Here is a 12,303-nt window from a genome sequence, read left to right on the forward strand (position 1 = left end):
CTGCAGTCTCCTGGGAGTTTAGAAAACACTGAAGATAGAGTGGAGGAGGCTGGCGTGACCTCTCTGTGGTCAGAGAGGACGAAGTTTTTACCCCTAGGCCTCTCACCCTGGACACCTTGAGTGTTGTAGTTTCCTGTACTGGGGGATGAAGATTATGTTACCCAGTCTCTGAAAAATCAGTTTCAGAGAAATCAGTGTCCAATAACAGAGGACAACACAGACCTTCAGAGAAGAGGCAGGCAGATGGGGTGAGTGGTGGTGGGGGGGGAATGGGACTCCTGGTACCCATGGGCCTGCTGAGAGGGAGAGAGCGTGGACTCACTGAGTCAAAGTGGCCCTGGCTCTGCCTGTGTTTCTCCAGCCTCTGTGGCTACTGCCTTTGGCCGGAGGTTTGAGGACAAGAATGCACCTGTGGATTTTTGTGAGAGATGGCGCACCAGGCACCTTTCAGGGGTTCAGGGAGGAGTCCGCAGCACAGACAGCCTTGTCCCTCTTTCAGCCATTTTAGCCTGGGCAGCAGGGAATGTTGCCGGGCAGCTGCAGAGAGATGGGCTTTTGCTAGACCTGGGGGGGGGGGGCGCGCGAGGGCTGGTCCAGCCTTGGTGCTATGAGCACCTGCCATTGGGTTTCTGTAAAAACCAAGCAGCTGCCTGGCCACCCTGCTGGCCTCATTAGGCCAACAGGTTGGCATCACCTCTTCTGCGGACCCACTTGATGATGGGGAAGCTCCCATGCTCAATTAGGAGCCCCTGAAGATCAGGGCATGGTAATTGGAAATTGCAGGAGGGACCCTGGGGGTGCCTCTTAGCAAGATGCCCAAAGACACCTGAGCCAGAGCCACAAGGTGAGTGTGCGCTCTGTCTCCCTCCTTCCCTCTGAGAAGTGATTGCTGGAAACCTGTCATCAGAGAAACCATCAGTGTCTACGATTCATCTTCAAAGGGATGTATTGAACCTGCCGTGACTGGACGCTCCAGCACAGAGACCGGGTACCTTGATATAACAATAACTTTGTTCCTCAATCCAGGAAGCTAGAAGTCCACACTTAAGGTGTCCCAGTAATTGTTTTGTAAGTTTATTATTATGTGCACTTGGAGGATAGAGGAAGACTCTGCGGAGGGGGTTTCCTCCTTCCACCCTTACATGGGTCCCAGAGATTACCCCCAGGTCACCAGGCTTGCATGGCAAATGCCTTTACCCACTGAGCCATCCTGCCAGCCCAACTTGGTTGCTTTTTAAAATTCTAGTTCTTTTTTTTTTTTTTGACTGTGTCACAAGGCCTTATTTAGAGATCCAGGAGTATGTGTGAAGTCAAACAGGAAGGAGACACGAACACACTGTCCAACTCTGGTTTCTTGTCACGGTCCTTCCTCCTTTTCCAGCTCCGGCGGTGATGGGCTGAGTTTTGCCACAGACAGTACAAGATGCCATTTTTAAGTCACCCGGTTGAGCTTCTGTCACTTCAATTCTGCATTTACTCTTCTGTCCTACAATCCGGGGCAACTGAACAAAGGATGCTTTACATCTCAGGGAAGCGCAGAAGTTAAGAGCTGTCAATCAACGTGAGGCTTCAACTACAGGGTCTACCATGGTGGGGCCACTTTTTTGGGGGGATGTGGGCTGCATGGTTTCCATCCTCCCAGAAAGTGTCACAGGGAAGTGTTGTCCATTTTGGTTGTAGCAAATGTACTAGCCTGAGGCTGTGTCGTGAAGGGGGAAAATACCCATTCTTTTCATTTCAGTTGCAGTAACAATAGTTAAGACATCTTTTGTCAAGGAGTTACAAGCTAACCTTTCTTTGAAAGGCCTTGAGTTTTTTGCAAAAAGCATTGCTGTTCTAGATATAAACCCTGTGTCTCTTCCACGTTTATCTTTTCTACCAGCTCTGGTTTCATGTTGAAAAGATAGAAAAAGGACTGTCTGTGTGTGTGTCTGTGTGTGTGTGTATGTGTGTGTGTTTGTAAAGGGGAAACTCCTTTATCCTTGAGAAAAAGAGCTCTGAATAGATTTCCCCCTCTCGTCCTGTAGTGTTTTGCTTGCTTTCCACTAATCTCTCTACTTGTTGCTCCCTTTGGGTGGCGCGTGTTCTAGAGTTGACGGGTAAGAGGGAAGGGTCCCCCAGCAACGCTGCTGCGAGATGGAGATGCGCTCAGTGAGTCCTCACCCGGAAAGGATCATAAACTTACTGGGTTAAGTCAACCTAATCATCACTCCCAAGCTGCCTTGGGTTGTGGGTCTGCTCATAACGTATGTTTTGTTTTGTTTTAGTTGCACCATTTGTGATTTCTTGTGCCATTTCTTTTGTCTGTTATTTTTTTTCTTTTTTCTTTTTGGTTTTTTCTTTTTTTTTAAATTTTTTAATTTTATTTCTTTATTATGTATACAGTGCACATTATATCACATTATAGATGGTTGCGAGCCACCATGTGGTTGCTGGGAATTGAACTCAGGACCCCTAGAAGAGCAGTCAGCGCTCTTAACCACTGAGCCATCACTCCAGCCCCTCTTTTTGGTTTTTTCGAGACAGGGTCTCTCTGTGTAGCCTTGGCGGTCCTGGACTCACTTTGTAGACCAGGCTGGCCTCGAACTCACAGCGATCCGCCTGCCTCTGCCTCCCGAGTGCTGGGATTAAAGGCCTGCGCCACCACGCCCGGCTTGTCTGTTATTTTTCGTGATGCCCCTGAGGCTATGTCTTCCTCTTTCTCAGCACGTGAGACTATTCAGCCTCCATCGTCTTCTTCACTTTGCCGATATAGGCCTCAAAGAAGAAATGGCAGAAGAGCACAAGGTAGCTGAGGTACATGAGCGAGGACCAGAAGATGTTCTGAAAGTGGGTGTGACACCGGCCATGGTCATGCTGCATCCACTTGAAGACCAGGTAGTTAATGACACAGCCCATCAGCATCTGAGTGATCTGGGACAAGGTGATGAACATAGCAAACTTCCGGGAGACTCGGAAACCTGCAGCTGGCAAGGCGTAGTAAGAGTACATGACGGCATGCACGCCATAGTTCATAGTCATGAACCAACTACCTCCGGCCACCATGTCTTTGTAGGAGTGCCAAGAGTACAGGAGCACAGTGATGTGGTGGTACCAATGCAGGAAGATCAGCTTCTGCTTCCTCAGAATGACGAATATTGTATCTCCTACCTAGTTCGGGTACTTTGCTGAGCACAAATACATAGGCCCAGAATTTGCTGACAGGTCCATTGTAAAAACTCTGGTCACATACTGACTGCTTCAGGCCTTTGGTCATCAAAATGTACACCATGTAAGCACCAGTTCGAAGAGCACCGAATATACTGAAGACTGCAAGGGTCAGTGACCAGAGCACTAGCGGCTTCTGTAGCTCAAACTTTGCTCGCTTGTTTATCAGATGCCGGCCACCAAATATGAAGGCTTCGTTCTCGTTGAACTGCTTTTCGAATTCACATTCTTGTAAAGCCAACATTGACATGTTCACTGGGGCTGATCTTTGGAGTCGCTACGTGTTCTCTGCGCCTCTGCTCCCGGCTTCTGGCTCAGGGGCTCTCTTCCCGGTGTCCGCATCCACGGTAGGAGGAAATGAATCTAAAATTCTAGTTCTTTTTAAGACTGAGGTTTTCCCAGCACTGGAGAGGCAGAGGCAGGCGGATTGCTGTGAGTTCGAGGCCAGCCTGGTCTACAAAGTGAGTCCAGGACAACCAAGATAACATAGAAAAACCCTGCCTCGAAAAAAAACCAACCCCCCCCCCCCAAAAAAAAAACCCTCCAAAAGATTGAAGTTTTAAGGTGATTTTTAAAAATTGTTCTGAGACAGGATCTTACTATGTAGGCCTGGTTGGCCTGACACTTGATATGTAGACCAGGTTGGGGTCAGACTCCCAAAAATCGGCCTGCTTCTGCATGTTTGATCAAAGATGTGCCACACCATAGCCAATCGAAGATGTTTTTGTTTTATTTTTTATGGCTTCGGCAATGACCAATGGTTTTAACTTTTATTTTTGTTGAATGTCCTTAGTTGCAAAAACAGGAAAGCAAGCCAGGCATAGTGGTGCACACCTTTAATCCCAGTACTCGGGAGGCAGAGGCAGGTGGATCTCTGTGAGTTCAAGGCCAGCCTTGTCTACAAAGTGAGTCTAGGACTACAAGGCTACACAGAGAAACCCTGTATCGAAATACCAAAAAACAAACAAGCAAACAAACAAAAACAGGAAAGCAGCTGTATACTACTAGCCCTGTGCTTGCTGCATTGGCCCACAAAGCCTGCAGGTCTAGACCCTCTGGATAAATATTAGACTGTATAAAGATGCCTGTGCAAGGATGTTAGGTACAAGTCTGTCTGTAAAGCATGGGCAGAACTAACCGCTGTGCCCAGCAGGGGGGACTCACTGGCCCACCATGACCATTCCCTTGGCTCTTTTCACATGCCTGGAAAGTGTAGATTTGTGTGAGCCCCACAGTGCGGGCTTACATGGAGGGAAAGAGCAGGTGTGACACTGTGGGTGGTGTCCAGGGTGTAGGAGGAGCAGAAGGATATAAATGTGTGTTCACAGCAGTGTGGGAAACCCCCACGAGGCCCCTAGTGGCAGCTGCTGTGGGAGCCCTGGGCAGAGATGAGATTACCTTTATTTTTCTTCCTTTTTCCTTTCCCTCCCCCACCACTTTTTTTCTCTTTCTTTCATGCACTGTGTCTTCTGCCTACCTAACCAGCAAGCCTTCTTCCACTGAGCTATATCCACAGGGTGAGCCCTCCCCCTCCCTCTCTCCCTCCTCCTCTCTCTCTCTCCCTCCCTTCCTCTCTCCTTTTTTCTCTTCCTCCCTCCCTTCTTCTCTCTTTCTCCCTTCCTCCCTTTTCCCCTCCCCCTTTCCCTCTCTCCCTTTCTCTATCCTTCCCACCTCCTTCTCCCTTTAGTTGGAGAACAGACTCACTGAATTGAGTTGCCCAAGTTGGCCTTGAATTTTCAACCTTCCTGCCTCAGACTCCCAAGCAGCTAGGATAATAGCTCTGAGGCCTGGTTGAGATTTTCTTTTTCTAATCTTCTCTCAGACTTTTTGAGAGTTTGCTGTGCTTGTATGTTAGGAAGAAAAAAATTCCTGGTTGTGTGTGTACGTGTGTGTGTGTGTGTGTGTGTGTGTGTGTGTGCTTTTCTTCACACCTCAGCATGAGGACAGCCCATCACTTTTACAATCTGGAGGGGCTGCTGTGAGGATGGTCTGGTGCTGCGTGGAGTCTTTCTCAGAGATGAGGTGAGATGTGGAGGTGCCTCTCTCTTAAGCATCAGGAAGCTGTGCTGAGGTCTGTACTGAAAGGCTTTGCTCTTCTGCCAGTGGGCACCCCTCCCCTAACTCTCTGCCCTTTGCATCTGACAAGAGGCCCAGCTGGGGGACTCACCTACCAATTCCCTCAACATTCTCCATTAGCAGAGAAAGTGCCCCCCACCCCCACCCCCAGGAGGCTTCCTGGTTGCAGCCTGGAATATCTCAATTGTCGGAAGTACCCAGGCTGCCTGAGCGCATCCATGTCCCATCACACCGGCCTCTCATAGTGGGCTAAGCTGGGGGAATTTGCCAGAATCGCATAACTGAGCTTTGAGGATGAATCTGGGTGTGCATGTCATAGGCTCTTGTAGGGAAGAACCACAGATGGGGGTGGGGGGTTGGGGTGTGTGTGTGGGGGGTGGGGCTCAAACACCACAGTACATTCCCCGCTCCCTCCTGTTCTGTAGTCTGATCAATGTGTGGGCAGGGCTGGTTCCCTCCTACGCTTCTCTCCAGGGCTGACAGATGGCGTCTTTATGTGTCTACCACAGCCGCCTCCTTCATTTGTCCTGTCAGTCCTTGCCCCAGTCCCTGTCTGGAGGGGGGTGGGGGGTGGCAGTGGGGACAATTTAGCTGAGTAGCGCTCCTGCCTCAACTCTTTGTGTGCAATTGACCCCTCTGCTCACTTTTACCAAATTGTTGCGAGGCGTCTGCTCTCCGACCTCCTTCCTCACTGGCGTGATTTATACTTTCTGGTGCACAGTGGGTACTCAACAGCTGTGCAGACGCATGGCCAATCATGAGATGACTTTTCAGGCCTGTTTTCCCCCAGGACTTCCCTAGGGGAGCGAGTAGGACCTGGGGTCTGAGCTTCTGTATGTATGCCGGTATGAGCGCACATGTGTATACACGCGTGTGGAGGCCAGAGAACATCCAAGGTGCCATTCCTCAGGCACTGTCTAGTTTGTTTGGATGAAATGTGTGCTGGCTTGTTGCTGCTCGACCCTCTAGTGTTGGAATTCCAAGCACACACTACCAGGCCTGGCTTTTTCTTTTCTTTTTTTTTAAAACATAGATCTGGAGATCAGAATCAGTCTTTATGGTCCATAGGTAAGGGCTCACCCCAGGCTCCCCAGTGCCCACTCAGGAGCCCTGCCAACATCTGAACTCTAAAGAGAAACAGCACGCACATCTCACGTGGGGTTCTGTACTCCCCAGTGTTTCCTACGCTGTGTAGTTAATTTGTTTTTGTTTTTGTTTTGTGTAGTTAATTTGTATGGTGTATCTTCTAGAAGGCGAGGCAGGCGGGTGCCGTTCCGGCATGGACTCCACCCAGCCTAAAGGGGTTGGGGAGTGGTGAAAGCAGGTCTCTATGGCAAGAACATGGTTGTGTGTGTGTGTGTGTGTGTGTTTCAGCCAAGCCTGCTCCATCTGCACTCCCAGTGCAATGACTGCACTGGACCTACGTGTCGTGCCCGTTGTCTGTTCCGGTTTGGAGATTGTGTGTCTGATAAAAAGATCCCCGTGGAGGAAATGGAAGAAGGGTGTGCAAGGCCATGCAAATTATCTTCAAAACTTGCCAGGAAGTTGGACTTATTTCAACATGGCCTTAAAATCCAAAACATTGTAACTTCTTTGAAAAATTTTAAATTACATTTCCTTCTGTCTGTCTGTCTGTCTGTCTGTCTCTCTCTCTCTCTCTCTCTCTGTGTGTGTGTGTGTGTGTGTGTGTGTGTGTGTGTGTGTGTGTGTAAGTCAGGTTCAGGGGATAGAACCGAGGTCCTCAGGCTTGGTAGCAAGCCCCTTTCCTCACCGAGCCCTCTCACTGATGCCATATTTTACCCGTGCTTCACCTCCATGCTTACAGCTCAGCTCTTCATGTTTCCCTTAGCCAAGTCCAGCCTGTGGCCGCTGTGGTGCTCAGCACAGCTGCAGCCTCCACCACCTTCAGGGTCTCTCTAGTATGGCTGCCCTGGAGGCAGAGTTGCTATGGAGGCGCCTCCATTTGCTGCTTGCTTGGTGGACCAGCTAGTGGTCTCCCAGACATCGCCTTCACTCCTGGCTGGGCATGAGGAGGCTACAGAGTTGTCTGAGGGGTAAATGAAATGCTCCCTTCGCAGATCTAGCCTGGGTATTGTTCATTTTTACCACACACACGGTGCCGGAAGTTGGATAGCCTCATTTAGCTTGAACATCTGCCTCTTGGTTGTCCTAGGCACCCCAGCCCTTCTGTAGAGAGTTAGATGGCAGCCAGGAGAGAGAGAGAGAGAGATCTTGCAAGACTCTTGTGAAACTGAGCACTTCCTCCACCCTCCCAGGTCTGTGCTTGGTGGCTGGTGGCGGGCTGCTCTTCGCCGTATAAGGCAATCTCTCTTTTCAGTGACACAGGTGAACAGGCAGCCACGGGGGCCTCTCTCTTAGCAAAGCCACAGACTCTCCCAGCTGAGCTGTGCATGGGGGACTTCAGCATAGGGTGACTTTGTTGCCTTTTATGGCCTTGGAGGAAGCCGGGAGACCTGGGCTTCACAAAACAGAAGCACAGAGTCTCACCCTCTGAGATGTGTGGGCTGAACTCACCACAGAGCCAGCCTTTGCTGTGTCACGGGGTGACTGCACAGAGGCACAGCAGGAGGGCTGGAGACCCTGGGGGGTGCGGACGGGACAGCAATGGGATGGAGAGCAGAGCGTCCTCTGTGGTTCACCCTCCCCTCCCCCACTTCCTGTGGGGTCTGGCCATGCCCTAGGTTGTCAGCGCAGATGTCTGCTCTCGTTTCTTCATCTCAGGGCTGGGGTGAGGGCTGTGACTGTGAGGTTTCCAGGGGATGTGAACGTTCTGAGGAGGGCATCGCCTGAGCAGAGGCTGGGAGTTTGTTGTTGGCGGAAAGGAAGATGCTAGGGGGAGTGGGTGTGGACAGATGTGGAGGAACAGATGGCGGTGGGGCTCTGATAGGGTGGCAGTCAGGCATGCTCCTGTTGGGGTGGTAGAGCTGAGCTGCTGTGGATTGGGGAGTCACCAGCCAAGTGTCACTCAATGGCCACTTTGAATCAGGGTCTCCTGTAGCCCAAGCTGGCTACAGATTGACCCTATAGCTGAGGATAAGCTTGAACTCCTTACCCCCGTCTCTGCCTCCAAGTGCTGGGATTACAGGCGGGAACCACCATGTTCTGTCAGTTTATGTGTGCTGGAGATAGAACCAGGGCTTCATGCCTTTTCCCTCCCTCCCCCCTTGCCTCTCCCTCCCGCCCTCCCTCTCCCCCAGCCTCTTGGTAATAGGTCTCATTCTGTAGCCCAGGCAGAGCTCCATTTTGGAATCCTCCTGCCTCAGCCTTGGACTAACTGAAATGGTGAACCTGAGTCACCCAGTCTGGCTGGAATGCAGTGTTTGTTTTTGTTTTTCAAAGCAAGGTTTCTCTGTGTTGCCCTGGCTGTACTGGAACTTGCTCTGTAGACCAGGTTTGCCTCCAACTCAGAGATCAACGGCCTGTGCCTCCTGGGTGCTAGGATTAAAACCCTGCACCACTGCCTGCCCGGCCTAGAATGCACTTTTTAGTTAGTATCAGTGTCTCAGTGCCAGCTCTTGAATGGTGACAAGTGTACTAGAGGAACATCCAGTGGTGATGGCAGATAAGAGGACGGCCCTGCAGCAGCCCTCTGATGCATCCAAAACCTCCTTGCAAGTTGGTGTCGAATGCCTTTAATCCCAGCACTCAGGAAGCAGAGGCAGATGGATCTCCATGAGTTCGAGGCCAGCCTGGTCTATATAGTGAATTTCAGGACAGTCAGAGGTACATAACAGAGAAACCATGTTAAGTTACTGTTTTGTTGTTGTGAAGGAACATTGTGCTGGCTAGTTTCAGGTCAACTTGACACAGGATAGAGTCATCAGAGAGGAAGAAGCCTCAATGGAGAATCCGCCTCTACAAGTTCTGGCTGCACAAAAGCCTGTAGGGCATTTTCTTAATTAGTGATTGATGACAGAAAGCCCAACTCATTGTTAGTGGGACCACCCCTGTACACCCTGGGTTCTAGAAGAAAGCAGGCTGAGCAAGCCATGAGCAAGCCAGGAAGAAGCCCTTCTCCATGGCCTCTGCATCAGTTCCTGCCTTCTGGTTCCTGCCCAGTTTGAATTCCTGTCTTGACTTGCTTCAGTGATGAGTACAATGTGGAAGGATAAGCCAAATAAACCCTTTCCTCCCCAACTTGCTTTTGGTCACGGTGTTAGCCTAACTAGGAATGAAATCACGGCCAAGGCAACTCTTACAAGAGAAATCATTTATTTGAAGTCTTGCTTACAGTTTGATACTTAGTCCATTATCATCATGTCAAAGAACGGCAGCAGGCATGGTGATGGAGAAGTAGCTGAGAACTGCATCCTCATCTGCAGCAGAGACAGGGAGAGACTGGGGCTGGAAGGGTCTTTTATTATTATTATTATTATTATTATTATTATTATTATTGTTGTTTTGTTTTGTTGAGACAGGGTTTCTCTGTGTAGCCTTGTCTGTCCTGGACTCGCTTTGTAGACCAGGCTGGCCTCAAACTCACAGCGATCCGCCTGCCTCTGCCTCCCGAGTGCTGGGATTAAAGGCGTGCGCCACCACGCCCAGCTTGGAAGGGTCTTTTATACCTCAAAGTCTATCCTCTAAAAAGTCCCAAGAATTCCAATTGTCACACTAACTCAAAAACTATCTGTAGCTGGCAAAAACCGTGCCCCCACCAGAGCATGAGGCAAATCTGAAACAGCTCTATATCCCACACCTGGATTAAAATGAAAACATTCCCATATTTCTGGATTTTTCAAATAAACCAAAACTCCAAAATTGTCACTACATTGCCATATGGATACTGGGAACCAAACCCGGGTCCCAGGAAGAACAGTTAGTGCTCTTAACCACTGAACCATTGCTCCAGCCACACCTTCTGCAATCTAAACAAAACAAAACAAACAAAACCCTATTATTTTGATGGTTTGAGGCAGGGTTCTTGTAAATGAGGTGGCACTGAACCCGGATCTGCTTGTGTCAACTTCTGAGTGCTCGGATTGCAAAGCCAAAGTTTTGGGGTGTGTGTGTGTGTGTGTGTGGTTTTTGTTTGTTTTGTTTTGTTTTTGTTTTTTGTTTTTTAGACATTGCTGTTGCAACTTATTTTACAGCAGTCACAGAGTGCCACCTTGTGGACACAAGGCTATACGGCCTTCCTGTACCCAGGAAGAACTCTCCCCAAGGAGATGCAGAGAGTGGAGGGTCCTGTCTTCTGCCCTCTGGTAGCTCCATATCCAGGGAGGAAAACCCTGCAGAATAAGGCTAGGACTCCCAAGCACAGCAGCCTCTGTCTGCATGCCGATTTTGACTTAGACATGGGGTTAGTGTACCCCATTGTAACTAATCCTAGACAGCCTTTGAGGCTTCATTTCCTGTCATCCTCCCCTCCGCCCCAGGTCCTGCTTGGGGATGACAGGAGATCAATTACCTTCCCCTCAAAGAACACTCCATCCCCACTCCAAGGCTTTTCTTATATTTTTTCTTCTGTCAACTCATAAGCATCCAGGTCCCAGAGTCACTACATTGAGAGCACTAAGCATTCAATTCACTAAGTCTACATCCGGACAGGTGCAGGGTCTCCCCCTTCTTCTGCAGAACCCTCAGTGTGTGTTTTTGCTCTTGCTGTTGTTTTCACAGCATTGTTTTTTGCTTTTTTTTTTTTTTTTTTTTTTTTTTTTGGGGAAGGGGACAGGGTTTCACTGTGTAGCCCTGACTGTCCCAGACTTATTCTGTAGACCAGGCTGGCCTCAAACTCAGAGATCCACCTACCTTTGCCTCCCAAGTGCTGGGATTAAAGTTGTGTACTACTGTTGTCACCACCACCCAGATCTCTTTTGGTTTTGGTTTTGTTTTACAGATCTTGCCTTGGGTTTATTTGTAAAATCAGCATAGGACATTGGTCACCTGTAAATAAGTGTGTAGGTAGGTGTGTCACACCAGTCCATCTTCACATTGGCAGAAGCTTTTTCTATGGGGCCTTCACAGGGGTCTGGGCACCTTTGGGAGCCTGATCTGGGGCTGCAGCCTGGGCCTTAACTGGAGCTGTAGCCTCTGTCTTGGTTTGCACCTTGGGCTTTGGTTGGCAGAGCCTACAACCCTTAGCCATGTAGCCAAGCTTGGGATGAGCGATGAAAGCGAGCCGGCTGAGTTTGCAACTGGGGCCCTTTGGCATCTTGGGGCTTAACAGCCTTAGGCTACGTAAGGGCCTTCTTGGCCTCTGCACGGGCACTCATTGCCTTTGTTTGTTTGCCTGCACTTTCTTCAGGCCTTTTTTGTCGTACATCTTGGCAAAGTATATGTTCCTCAGAAGCTTGGGGTCAATTCCCTTAAGAGAGTCATAACTTTTTTTTTTTTCCTGAGACAGGGTCTTCTTTGTGTATGCTTGGCTGTCCTGGACTTGCTTTGTAGACCAGGTTGGTCTCGAACTCACAATGATCTGCCTGCCTCTGCCTCCAGAGTGCTAGGATTAAAGGCGTGTGCCACCACACCCGGCTCTGACAGGGGATTTCTTGATGCCATTTCTGTGCCATTTGCAGGACTGGTTGTGTGTGGTGTGGTTCTTGGATTTGGCCATGTCTGCAGGGTAACCCTCGGCTCCCGCAGCGCCTGGGACCAGGACATTTGTTTGTTTTTAAGACATTCCACAGTGGCCTTGAACTTTTGACACAGATAAGGATGACCTTGAAGCTTCTGAGAGCCTGGATTGCTGGTATAAACACTACACTCACATTCTTATGAGCTGGGTCCAGCTGAGCCATCCAAGATGCCCTCTTCATCTCAAGGTCCTGAACTCAGTCCCACCCAGAGTCCCTTTGGCTGTGGGCGGTGGCATGGGCACAGGGGCTACAGATTAGGACATCACCATCTTTGGGAGCATGCAGCTTCCAGCTTCGCTCAGTCTGAGCCTGGCCCATGTCTCCCTCTGCCTCTGACCTCATGGTCCCCTTTGATACCTTCCTGATGGCCTTATGCTCCCAGAGTCCACATGGCTGGTGGTCTCCCAGTCACCTGCTGAAGCGC

General features: G+C 49.8%; 1 pseudogene across 1 annotated transcript; it reads right to left on the minus strand.

Annotated features, from left to right (window-relative positions):
- Positions 1-2,707: 2,707 nt before the first annotated feature.
- LOC311582815 (very long chain fatty acid elongase 6-like) lies at positions 2,708-3,564 on the minus strand (annotated as a pseudogene). The gene has a single exon. The product of its transcript is annotated as a very long chain fatty acid elongase 6-like (transcript).
- Positions 3,565-12,303: the final 8,739 nt, after the last annotated feature.

The sequence above is a fragment of the Acomys minous genome (assembly GCF_964271855.1).
Source record: "Acomys minous genome assembly, chromosome: 14".
In the NCBI taxonomy this organism is placed as follows: domain Eukaryota; kingdom Metazoa; phylum Chordata; class Mammalia; order Rodentia; family Muridae; genus Acomys; species Acomys minous.